This window comes from Abrus precatorius, unplaced genomic scaffold, assembly GCF_003935025.1.
Source record: "Abrus precatorius isolate BTA unplaced genomic scaffold, Abrus_2018 Scaffold5, whole genome shotgun sequence".
NCBI lineage: Eukaryota > Viridiplantae > Streptophyta > Magnoliopsida > Fabales > Fabaceae > Abrus > Abrus precatorius.
In genome coordinates this window covers 20,925,296-20,939,067 of record NW_020874395.1, presented here as the reverse complement: position 1 = coordinate 20,939,067, position 13,772 = coordinate 20,925,296, and positions in this window count along the sequence as shown.

Sequence of the window (13,772 nt, the reverse complement as noted above, 5' to 3'; positions counted from 1 at the left end):
TTAAAAAATCAGTTACATGAATTATATAATATTATTAAACTCAATTAAAAATTAAATTTTTAAAAATATTATTTATCATTAATTTTTTAATAATTTTATTTAAAATTTTTTATTTTTTTATTTTTATCAAGTTAAAAATCTTGTCATTCACTTTTTTAGTGCATTCAATAGTCTTATTTGCACACGAAGAAACTACTTTAAATATTTTTTATCATGATTTATATTATAAACATTATTTTAATTTTTTGTGTATAATTATTATTTAAAAATTAATATCACCGAAAATTATTTTTAAGTCTTATTTATTATCATTATTATATATCCTTAAAAACATATTTAAAAAGTTACTTTTAATTGTCATCAACTTGTTAAAAGAAACCATTTTCCTTTTGTTTATATGTGTGGCACCTTTTTCTATTGTTCTTCCGTTGTTTGTGTGGACCCAAGATTTTGTAATGACTTTGGGAAGTTTGTTGGAAGCTTCCGCTCAGATTGAGAAGTTCATATTGACTATTGTGTATGGAAAATACTAAAACTACGGGAGTTTGTTATTTTTGTTTTAACTTTAATTTATTAAAATTATATTTTAAAATAAAAATATATTTTTAATAAATATATTTTATTTTAAAAAAAATAGAAAATAAACAAGCTTTTATTTCTTTTTGTCGATTTTTTTTTAACTTTAACTTTTATGATTGACGGTATTAAATTTGTGACTTTTCAGACTTATATTTTCTCTGACTAATTATTCAGTAATGGGGGAAAAAATGAGACTAGGATCACCTATTTTAGGTTTAGGTGTGCATTTGGATTACACAACATTAATTTTTAATTGACACACATTTTAATGTAAAATTTATATTTAAAATGAATTTTATTTTCATTATATCAAATAATTTAATTCATTTTTCAAAAATATTTTTGTTTAATGCTAAAAAAAACAGATCTTGTGTCTTTTTCTCTTACTGAACAGGACATTTACAAGAAAATTAATAGGAAAATTTAAATGGGTATTTAATTTTCTGTTAAAATAAACCATAAGAAATTATTGGCCCTCATATTTAAAATTAATTCTATTAAATGAAAATTTTAAAAGTACTTTTAATATAATTCTTTTTAATATATCATATAATTTAAGATTTAAAAAAATGCTAAATGACATATATTACTGCACTAAATATTTAATATATTAAATAGAATTAGTGAAAAGATAAAATTTAAGTGCTATTCAACTGCTTAATATTTTTACTACTGTTAGTTAATTGAAGTTAGAGTTTTATGCAGATAAAATTTTAATTTTATGTAATAAATCATGCTAAAAACACCTAAATTTTATTCTCTATAAAATTCATCCATTGTATGCGAAAACAGTGACTTGGCTCACAGGTTCTCTAAATAAGGTGACTACAAAATCTCTTTATTAACAAATATTAAGCGATTGAAAAACATGGATATTTCAATAAATACAAAAATAAATATTTGAGAGGTTCATATCACTATTTCATGGATAGATATTCTCATAGTCATAAATATTCACATCACTAAAATCGTGATTAAATAAAATCATCAATTGAAATTGAAATCGATTTGAAGAAAAAAGGAAATGACTTTTTAAAAGCAAGAAAATCAAAACTTGGTTTTATACGAAGAAATTTAACTAAATTTTTTATTTAAAAATTGAATTATATTTTTATTCTATGTGCTTTGTCGATAATGCTAAAACAATCAAATTTCGATTTGTGCTTCTGGACGAACTTCAACAGCAGGGATCACATGGTTTTAGAAAACAAACAGCTTAAGTGGCATGCATAAGATATAAAGATTTAACTTCAAAAAATTTCATAAAGTAAAAGTAAGAATTTCACACATAAAATAGTTATTATTGTTAATTTTATATTAATAAATAATATGATTAATAATTTATTTTAAAAAAATTAAATACTTTTAATTTTTCAAATATTAAAATAATTACATCCTTCAATTTAAAAAAATATATAATCTCCTCTCTTGAATTCAGAGGTACCATAACACACTTTTATTTATTATTAATTTTATCTTTCCATTAGCCATTCAAAAGTCTGCACGATCGACAATAAAGAATTGAAAAAAGGAACCAAACTACATTGTACTTGTATATGGATATATTTTTCTATTTTTATAATATTCATTAATTTTAAAGTTAACTAATTACAATACCAATAAGTTAATATTACTTAAATTATTATATACTCAAAGAAATAAATTGTTATAATTTATTTAAAGAGATTAAGATATTTTTCCGTAAATAAAAGATTAAACTATTAATTTATCATAAAAAATTACATAAAATATATATATGATATTACACAAAATATTTTAATATCAAAAAATAATTTTTATGTTTTTAAAATTTAGGAGATTTAGTATTATACATACACATCTGTTTTTCTTATGTTCATCTTTTCTTTTTATAACAAATTCATTAAAAAAACAAAAAACAAAACCTTACCTCACTACTTATGGGACGAGGAAGCTTGTCCTATCTCTTTTTGTTTTTGCTTTCTCAATATTTTTAAATTTTGTACTTTTGAAACAACTCAAGATACATATATTCTTTTTTTTTGAGAAAAAACACAACCTAATTACACAATGTAGAAAGGTTTGTTTTTAAAACATTATGTCTAAGAAAGAGAAATAAGGGAAGGGGCCTTATTTAAAATAATACAACCACTAGACTCATGATGAACCATATGAATTAAATATTTGCACAATGATTAGCTTTACAAAACACATGAATACAATAAACATGACTCATTTCTTAAAATAATAATCTAATGACATTCATCAAGACATGGGAAACAATCATCGTACACTAGAATGGAAGAAATTATTTAAAGAGTTTCTCTAAAATCAACTTCTAAGCTGACATACTAAACACCCCTAGCTTTAATTAATTGTAAATTGAACATAACCCAATATTTAGTATCAATGGAAGAATAAACTCTTACTTTACGCAAAACTAGCAACAAACTCACTATCCACCCTACGAAAAAGAACCCCACAAGTTGTAGCACCTATTTCAATTATCACATATTTATTTACATTTATTTTTAACTAGTCATGCCTAGGAGACCTTTTAACATTAGCAAAATCCTACACACCGTCAAGCAAGTTAGGATTGTCTCCTTACAAGGGAAACTAAATAAAAAATGTATATGTAACTTGAAACATGAATAAGAAAAGATACAAATTTCTAAAGAAAAAAAAAACAAACAAATTACGATCACTCCAAAATTCTCAAGCAATTATGCCAAAAATTAACTTCTATTGATTATGGTTATTAATTTTGGTATTCCTCCTATTAAAATTGATCTAATTATTCAACCTAGAGTTGAAAATTTTGCACCATTAGATTTGGAAATAACATGGTCCTAGACTTTAGAAGCATAAAAATAGTCCTTTAACATAAGCATAATACATTATGGTGTAGAATGACATCTTGGACACAAATTAGAACTAGTCATACCTCTATATTTTCATTCTTCATTTATAAGTAACTTACCATAAGCAACTTTTCATAGACAAATATTAATTTTAAGAAGTACAGGTCAATTCTACACCACTTTAAAAGAGTCACACATTAAACCAAGAGGATGTTGGTCTCTCTATATAGCATAATATAAACAAATATAATTGAAAACTAACCATTAGATGTTATAGGCTACACTACATAATCATTTTCAGCTCCCTATTTAGAGGGAATAATATTAGTTATACAAGCACAAATATAAGGAGGGAGAACAAACCTAATTTTATTCCATTTCTACCCTTTTAACAAAGCAAACAAACTTACGAGAAGATCAAAATCAACAACTTCAAGGGGCAAACAATATGGATTTTAATATTCTTAATTCTAGGAACCCCACTAGTTCATGAATTTAGCAAATATCTTATTTTTTATTTTATACTACAAACATTTATACATATGAGGACAAATTTGAGACATGGCTCTCCAAATATTAGATGCCTTTTGATTTCTATCTATTGTTAAAGGATTGCTAATTTGAAATTTATATCTCACCTTCAGAATTTAAGATCATAATTCATTCGAAGAATTAAGGAATCTCCAACTCAATTTCGTTAATATCTCTAAAGTTTAGGTTTTCTTTACTCCTTAGGAGCAAAAGTCTTATACAAGCTAATTAGATGACATTTTTTGGTATGTAAAGAAATGTTCCTCCTTAATCAAGGTTTGCCTTCTATTATTATTCTGCCTAATTTAGACCATGCCTTAACTACCATAGGAAATATTGATATACACATATCATAGTGGATCATAATATTTATCAAGATATCCCTTTCATAATAATTGTGCAATTTGATCATCTAACTTTTAATCAATGAATTTTATGTTCTCAAATTGTGGAGAAGCTTGGAAAAGACCATTTTTAGATTAGTAATTGATTTAATCACTATGCACAAATTGAATTTTATTTCTATTTTAGAACCTAGAGTTATTATAGATAAGGTTGAGTTGATCCTTAAAAGAATTAACTTAAGTGGGGTTCCCAAAGTTGATGCAATTGATTTTTCTAAGGGTATTTGGTGCCTTTGAAATATTAAGAAATTAAATATTTTTATTTTATCTACTTATTGGTATATAGTTTGAAAGTGAGAAAGCAGGGAGAATGTTCAGTTAATTACAATAGATAGTTTGTTGCCTTAATGCTTGTGGCCTTAATGATTTAGACTTTAAAGGTATTTCATATACCTACTAGTAAGGTACCTTGAAGGAAAGAATTGACAAAATTATTTCAGTGATTTATGGAGGGATAGGTTTCTATATAGTTTTCTTATTAATATTGTTATTCCAAAATCTGATTATGTTACTGTGTGATTGATAGTTAGCTCTTTAAACACAAAGGAATACTTGCTTTACTTTTAAATTTTTGGTCCTTTGACTCTCTCATAGTAATTTTCCTAATCAAGTAAAGAATTCATGGACTAATAATTGTTCTTGGACTAAAGACACTAACAAATTTAGGAATAACATTTTTTTATTGGAATTAACATAATTTAGGTAAGATTTTTAACCATAAGAGACATATATTTAATAGAATTAATGAAATTGTTCATAAACTTTCTAGTAGAAAAAATGTTTTCCTTTCCAATCTTATGGCTAATCTTTGGTTAGAGTATAAACAAATCTTTGACCAAGAAGAAACGTATTGATTTCATTAGTATAAATATAATTGATTTAAATTAAGAGATAAAAAATTATTTCTATAAGGCAATTCTATTTCGTAGACAACATAATAGAATTAAAACTCTTAAAAATAGTGATAGTTTCTCTGAATATGATCCTACTCATTAAAAATATGGTATTTAACATTTTTAGAAATTTGTATATGGAGTGTGGTTCTATTTTTTAAGGTCTGAAAAACTAATATTTTTTTTTTTTATTAAAGGATATTGATATGTACACATTAATAGTTTTGTCTCTCTTGAAGAGGTGAAAGTTGCTTTATTTAGTATTAGAAACCTTAAATCTTCTAGTTTAGATGACTTGTATGTTTTATTTTTTTAGATCTTAATGAGATATTCTTCATCCTTTCATTTTTAAATTTGTTGAAGATATTTTTAAGAACCCTTATGAAATTAAAATAGGGAATTAAATTGTCATTACTTTGGTTCCTAAAGTTGATCATCCTGAATTTATTAATTAGTTTAGACATATTTCTCTGAGTTAAAATTATTACAAAAACTTTATCGAATAGATTAAAATATTTTGTTTCTTATTTAATTTCTGGAAACCAAAGAAGTTTTATCCCTGATAGGAAAGGGATTGATTATGTTGTTATATTGCAACAAATTGTCCATTCCTTCAAAACTCTTAAGAGGTGGTCTAGGCTTATGATCATGAAGCTTGATTTAGGAGAAAAAAAAACTTATGATAGGTTATATTAAAATTTGGTTGAAGACACTCTTAATTTATCTAGTTTTAGCAATCATTTCATTGATCTTATAAATCGTTGCATTCCTATCTTCAATGTGTGTGAATTTGAACAGTAATTTTTCTGTCATTTTTTCTTCTAGAGAAATTTAGCAAGAGAATCCTATTTCACCTTATCTTTTTGTATTATGTATTGAATGACTTGCTCATTGTATAAGGGATAAGGTAGATTGTGGAGGTTGTGCTCTTTTTCTTTAGTTTGAATAGTCCCAAAATATCTCATCCCTATTTAGCATATGATATTCTTTTAATTTCTAGAACTTCTTTAGATCAAGTGCTATATAAGTTTGGTTCAACTTTTGGATAGCAAATTATTAGGAACAAATCCAATATCCTATTTTTCAAAAATATTGATTTTAGTATGGTAATCATATTAGTAAGGCCTTAATTGTCAACCAATCAAAAAACTTTTATTCTTACTTAGGTATTTCTATATTTTTATCTAAACCTAATAAGCATAACTTTTTTGGTTTAATTGACAAAATTAGGAAAAAGTTAACCTTATAGAAATTAAGTCCTATTTATGACCTGAAGAATCATCCTTATTCAATTCAGCCTGACAAGTATCTCTAATTATATCTTACAAACTCAATTATATGTGAGATATTTAAATATTAATAAATGGTGTAACACTTAGTTATATTATTTTAATCAAACTTGTTATTATGATTTAAATGAAGATCACTGTAAAATAAAATAAAAATTGTATTCTTATGCCATAAATATATGCATATATGTATGATGTCATATTCAAAACTTAAATATAGTCTTTTGAACAAAATAGCAACTACACCAAGAGATACTCCAAAGAAGTAAAGAACTGTCATATCCAAAGTTATACAACAAGAGGATTTCATCCACATACACACACACACACACACACACACACACACATATATATATATATATATATATAAAAGAAATGTCTAACCTAATGCAAGTCTAAAGAAAAGATATAATAAACAAGGCTTTTAACCCATGGGCTAACTCTTAAAATTATATTTTTAACCCTATTTTTTAATAACTCATTTTATAACAAGGCTTTTTAGCCCTAACCCATACAATTTCTAAATAAAAGTGGGGCCAAAATAGGATGGGGACTGACCCGTGGGTCAAGTACAACTCTTATTTCTTGCGTTTCCTTTGTAAAGCCTTCTGCATAATTCTTCTTTCCAGCATTTTCTTTGTAGAACCCTCTTCTTTCCTTCATCATAAGAACTCTCCCATGGCACTTCTGTTGATTTTCACTGTCTTTTCATGTTTCTTTAGCTTATTTATCTTTCCATATTTCTTTTGATTTTCTTTCTTTTCATTTCAAGATAAATGCTTCTTCAATAGAGAACAATTTAAACTTATATAATTTTGGTCTTTGCTTTGAGCATTCACAGCTTTTACATTCCCTTCTATTTGTACTAAGACCTCTGCAGAGCTAAGAATTACAGGTATTCATGTTCAATTGCAACCATATGAAGTGGTGGTGTAGCTTGATTATAGTTTTTACTATTGCAGACTTTGAATTGTTATAGTAAGAAACATGTGAATTGTTAAAATTTTCTTGTTGGCTTCGTGTTTTCATAATGACTCCATTAGCGCCCTCTTCGTTAGGTTCATTTTAACGTCTTTACAGGTAGCTCTATTGTTGAATGTGTCCTAAATGTGTATAAATTATATTTGCCTTGAAAATGTTTGATGAAAAGCCTTAGAGGAATGTTAAATAGAGTAAGGATAGCATTTGCAAATCTTTCTGCTTATATTAATATCCCAAATGATAATTTTTTCTGTTCCAAATGAAGGCCAGTCAAATCTTAGCCTCCATTCTTATCACAAACTTAATAAGTAGACTCAATGCTAATGAACAAAAATATGAAGAAACTTTTTAATGGGTGGAAAATACATGATAGCATGAACAGAACAAGATACTTGAGCTTTTGAAAAAAGAAATGGTTCGGTTAAAATTAGAATACAGGCAAAGGCTCACAACGCTAAACATATGGATATATTGTCAATGTATAATTTTGAACATTATCATCCAACAATTCTTCATTCATCATCATTTAAGAAGGATGATTTTTTAGGTAGTTGTCGTAGTCAAACTTTTCCTGATACATCAATAAATTATTAGATTAAAACTGAAAAAAAATTTGTAGATTGAAAGTGGAACAAAATTAAATCCAAATTTAAAACACTTGGGAAAAAACAAAAATGAGTCAAAACTAATCCATTTGACTTACCAAAACATTCAATGTGGTTGAAAATGTGGGGGAAATCAAGAAACTTAGCACAAACCCAAAAATTGGCAATTATACTGACCGCAAAGGAAACACTTCAAAAGAGAGAACTTTATTGGTTGGTTCATTCCTGATAATAGTTTTCCTCCAAATCAATATATAGACTAAGAGGAAAGGTTTCTTTTTATTAAAGAAAAAGAGGATAAACAAAATCACAAGGACTAGTAGAGACACACTAATTCTTTAATAATAACAGACCAGCAGTAGAAAAGACCTCTATTTTTCTCCACATTTTATATTGACTCTAGGTGAAAGGTTTTATTTTGATTAACAAGTAATCCCTAATCAAAATTTGTTTAGACCAATTAAAGATTCATTTCACATTTGAATTTTAGACTGTTTGCTTCTGTCTCTCACTTGTTTTCTTTTCTTTTTGTTTGTTTTTTATTGTCAAATCACGTCTATGACATTCTTTCCACCCATGTTACTAAAAATTATAGAGAGTCCTTTTGGTTAATGAAATTTAAGTTTGCAGATTTTTATACTATTTACAATATCATCAAAAGAGTTTGATATTTAAGGTAGTTGTTATCATAGTAAGACCCTTTTAAAAATGTCTTTCTTTGATTGTGGATTAAAATTAAACTGCAAAGGAAATGAAAGATAAATTTACATTTATTTCTTAAGTAATTTCATATTTTCAAAACACTCAATTTATCAAGTGTTTATCTCTATGTATATAATAAAACAATCCTATATCTCTTCTATGCTTGGTAATAGGAATTTAAAATATTTTTAGTATCTAAATGTTGAATCAATCTATCACTTTAGTTTGAGTAATATGCTTGCTTCTTGAATGAATATTTTGATAAGCTTGTATGAGACTGACTTTTGTGGAGTTGAAGTTATGTTTGTTCTTCATTATTCTACTTGTTATCCCTTGGGAATTTCTAGGCTTTTCTCTTGTATTGTATAGAAAAGGAAAAAATATCATGTACTAGAAAATTCTTTTATTATTCTTTCACCTATTGTATTTGAGGTAGTGTAGTTCATAAATTCAATTTTATCTTAAAAACTTATGCATGTATTTTTTATATGACTAGTTGCATATAATATCATCTTTAAATATTTGTTTTTTTTTACATAATTTTTTTGGTATATAAAATGGATGAGATATTGATTAAATTGCTTTTTTAAAATATTAAATTTTATTATGTAGTTTGAAAATCAACATGTGAATATTGAAGATGAAGTTATTTTTGAAACCCCAATCACTTTTTTTGAAAACACTGAGTCAGGAAAGAAAGAAACTTCAAATGTGTGAAAGTTTTTTTTTCAATAATTGGTAAAGATAAGGATGGTGTGGAAAGAGCTACATGTAATTTTTGTGAACGTGATTATGCAATTGGTAAAAATCCCAAGTTAAAAACAAACTATGAGACTTCACATTTAAGTCGCCATATTTCTGTTTGTAAAAAGACTTGAATCTAAATATGGATGATATGTTATCCAACCCAAAGTCCAGCATCACACAAATTAATCAAAAGATCCATCGTGAATTGCTTGCCAAAGCTATAATTCAGCATGATCTTCCCTTTAATTTTGTGGAATGTGAGAGTATTAGAGAATGGATAAAGTATTTAAATCCAAGTGTTGTGATGCCTTTTAGGAACATTGTTTTGTCAAATATTAAAAAGGTTTATACTGTAGAGAAAGATAAGCTTAAGCAAATTTTGTCTAAAATTCCTAATAGAGTGTGTTTAACTTCTAATGTATGAACAACTTCTACTGCTGAGGGATATATTTGTTTGACAGCACACTTTGTGAATGATGAATGAAAATTAGTCAGTAGAATTCTTAATTTTTGTCAGATGAAACCTCCACACATTGGATTTGAATTAGAAGCTATCCTATTTAATTGCTTGAAATATTGGGGAATAGACACAATGTTTTATTGTGTGATGGTGAATATTTTCATGTTTGTTGTTTTGCTCATATTCTTAACATGATTGTCCAAGAGGGTTTGAAAGTAGCTAGTGAAGCACTTTATAAAATTAGAGAGAGTGTTAAGTATGTGAGAGGATCAGATGGAAGGATGATTAAATTTAAAGACTGTGTGCAAGAAACAAGTATTGATAAGAGTATTGGTTCACGATTGGATGTCCCAACTAGGTGGAATTCAACATATTTGATGCTTGAAAGTGCAATCAAATATGCAAAAGCATTTGATATTCTTAGAGTGACCGACACAAATTATAAATATTGTCCGTCAGAAGAAGAATGAAAAAAGGGAGAGAAGATGTATGAATTTCTAGAACCATTTTATGAGACAACTAACATGATATCAGGATCTTCTTACCCAACCTCAAATTTATATTTTTTGCAAGTGTGGAAGATTGAGTGCATGTTAGATGAAAACTTGGTTAATGATGATGAGGTGATAAAGGAAATGTCTATGAGGATGAAAATTTTTTCTTGACAAATATTGGAAAGAGTATAGTGTGGTATTAGTGTTTGGAGCTATTCTTGACCCACGTTTGAAATTAGATTTTATACTTTTTTGCTACACCAAACTTGATTGTTCAACTTCTGAAGATAAAGTTAAGAGTGTGAAAGAAAAGTTTGACAAACTATAGAAGAGTATGTGAGTAATTATTTCAATACACCAAATGCTTCTCAATCTCAATCATTTGCTGAATCTAGTATATTGGATAAGGCAAGTGAAGAAGGAAGTAGGTACAAAAGATCAAAAGTATTCAAGGTATTTTTCTATGTTCCTTTATTAAATTTATACTTTTATTATTATGTTGTTTAAGTGATTAATATGTTATATATTGCAGGAGTTTAAAAAGTTTCAAAGTGAAACCAAATCTAACATTGGGAAGAGTGAATTAAATCTTTATTTGAAAGAAAAATCACTTGATTATGATGATAATGAGGATTTAGATGTGCTAAGCTATTGGAAGTCTAATGAGAAAATGTTTTCGACACTTACAATTATGGCACGAGATGTTTTAAGCATTCCAATTACTACAGTAGCATCAGAATCTACTTTTAGTATTGGTAGTTGAGTTCTTACTAAATATAGAAGTTCTACCCTTTACAATCATGTCCAAATGCTCATATGCACTAGAAAGTGGTTGCACGGTTTTATTCTGAATCTCAATGGTAATAATTTAGACAATATTTTTATAATTATATAGGCTTTTAGTTAATTTTATTTGATTTTTTATCTAATTATTTCTTAATTTTTTGTGAGTTTAGATGAAGATGATTGTAAACCTATTTATCAAGGGATGCAGGAATTGAATATGCTTCAAAAAGATGATATTGAAGGCTAGTGATGAATTGAAGAATAAAGACTTTTTATGTTTTGTATTTTTTTTGCCTGAAAGATAGTCAAACTTAAAGTGATTTTTAGGGCTATTTTTATTGAAACGTTGGTTTCCTGATGTTGTTGTCAGCAATTTGCTTCACTGTTTTTAATAGATTTTACCTCTTTGTTGAAACATTGGTTCTCACCTAGTTGATAGATTGATGGAAAAAAAAAATGAGGTCAGTTTATTAGTTTACTGTGTCAATTAGTTTTTATTTCATCAATGCTATTATGCTTATATAACTTTTGTATATGCTTTTAATTGGTTTCTTTCTTGATCATGAAATGGGTGTTTCTTAAAGTTTTCGTATATGCTTTTGATGGCCTTAGATTTGATGCATGCGTGATTATGCGAATGGAAGCATTTAGCACATGTATATATGGTCACCTATAATTATGGTTCTTGTATTTTATTTTTTTTAAATTTGATTTTGTTTTCAATCATCTGTGATATTATCTCCTGAAGCACATCCCTAATGGGAAGTGGCAGTGTCCAAGCTGTGTTGAAGGAAATGATTAGCTAAAGCCTATAAACTACCTAGATTCAATTTCAAAAGCAAGGATAAAGATTGTCACTGCAAAATCAAAAAGGTGAAATTAACTCACTCAACCTTGGAAAAGTATCTGGACTTTTTGGAAGTAAACTTAATCAAAAACTATTTTTTCCCTTTATGTTCCACATTGGTTTTGTTGATCTAATCTTTGTTCTTGTAGAAGCAAAGAGCTTGGACAATGCAGTTGTTGACTGTAGCCCGCTTATCACTGGCAGCCAAAATAAAAGAGACAGAAGTTCCTTTGTATCTTGATTTGCAGGTAAAATACTAATATTTTAATGCTTAGTAGTTTAAACATCTTAGTCAAATCACAAATGTCCTTGAATTTACATATGTGGTAATCAATTTTTTGTTACTATAAATAGGTGAATCTAAGTATGTATTTAAGGTGGAGAATGCAAGCAATTACCTCTTTTTTCTTCATTGATTATTTTGTGGGCTTTACCCATGTGTCAATTTTAACCCACTAAACCTTATGGACTTTTTAACCCTACGAGCCTTTTAGATTGAGGGCTATTTGGCCCTATGGGCTTTTAAGCTCTAGCCCACATAATGAGGGCTAGCCCATTTGCCAGCTCTACAAGCGTATATTAAGGTAAGGAAAAATAAATCCAAAGTTAAATAAATAATTTGATAATAAATTAAAATGTAATTAACTAATGACTAAATGGCCAACTAATTCATAATTACACTAAACACAATTTATAGTAATATATTTGCATAACAGTAGCAAGTTAAATTTTATCAACTACTCATTATTATATTCATCAATGCATAATGCAATGCAAATGACATCCTCCCATAAAGAATGTATTATTATTATTATTTTAATGATCAATTAGGAGTTATATGCCAACAATTTAAGGTGGCTTATTCTTATTCATTTTTAATAGTCATGTGTAATGTAACATACTTATTTTATTCAAAACAATAAGAAAATAATTTCATAGTTAGGAAAAAAAGATTTAAATTAAATCTATTTGACAGCCGAATATAACACGTAGAATTATAATTTTTTTATTTTCTCAAATTTATAAAATATAAATAACAAGGTAATGAGAATCAAACCAATTAAAAAATATGAAATAACATTAATATACATATATATTATTCTAAAGAGTTTACAAGAGGTTGGTATTAGTAAAATATACATCAAAATACATTAGGACTCATTTACAACATTTACAAGATACAAAATATACCAAGTCCTAATGAGCAATCTATCCACCAAAAGATTGAAAAAGACACTAGTCGTTCTCATGCCACCTCTCTATCTCTGCAAAATCCTCAGAATCCAAGTCCTCATTTGACCTGAGATAAAGATCTCCTGAATCTGTAGTAGCTTGCCTGCCAGTAATTCGCTCAAAAGTCCATCAAGTTGGTCTTTCGATGTGGTCGTGATCATGATATGTAAACAGGTAGGTCACAGCTGCTGGAGTTCTAACTGTGCCTTGGTAGAGGTACATACACAGGATATGGTGGATTCTATTGTTTACAGAAAAATCAAAAGGTACACTATAAGATAGTTCCATTTCTAGTATAATAATATTACGAGGTACATTATCAACATGTAAGGCCAACTTAAAATAGCAAAATCTATGGTACTTGTTAAATACATAATT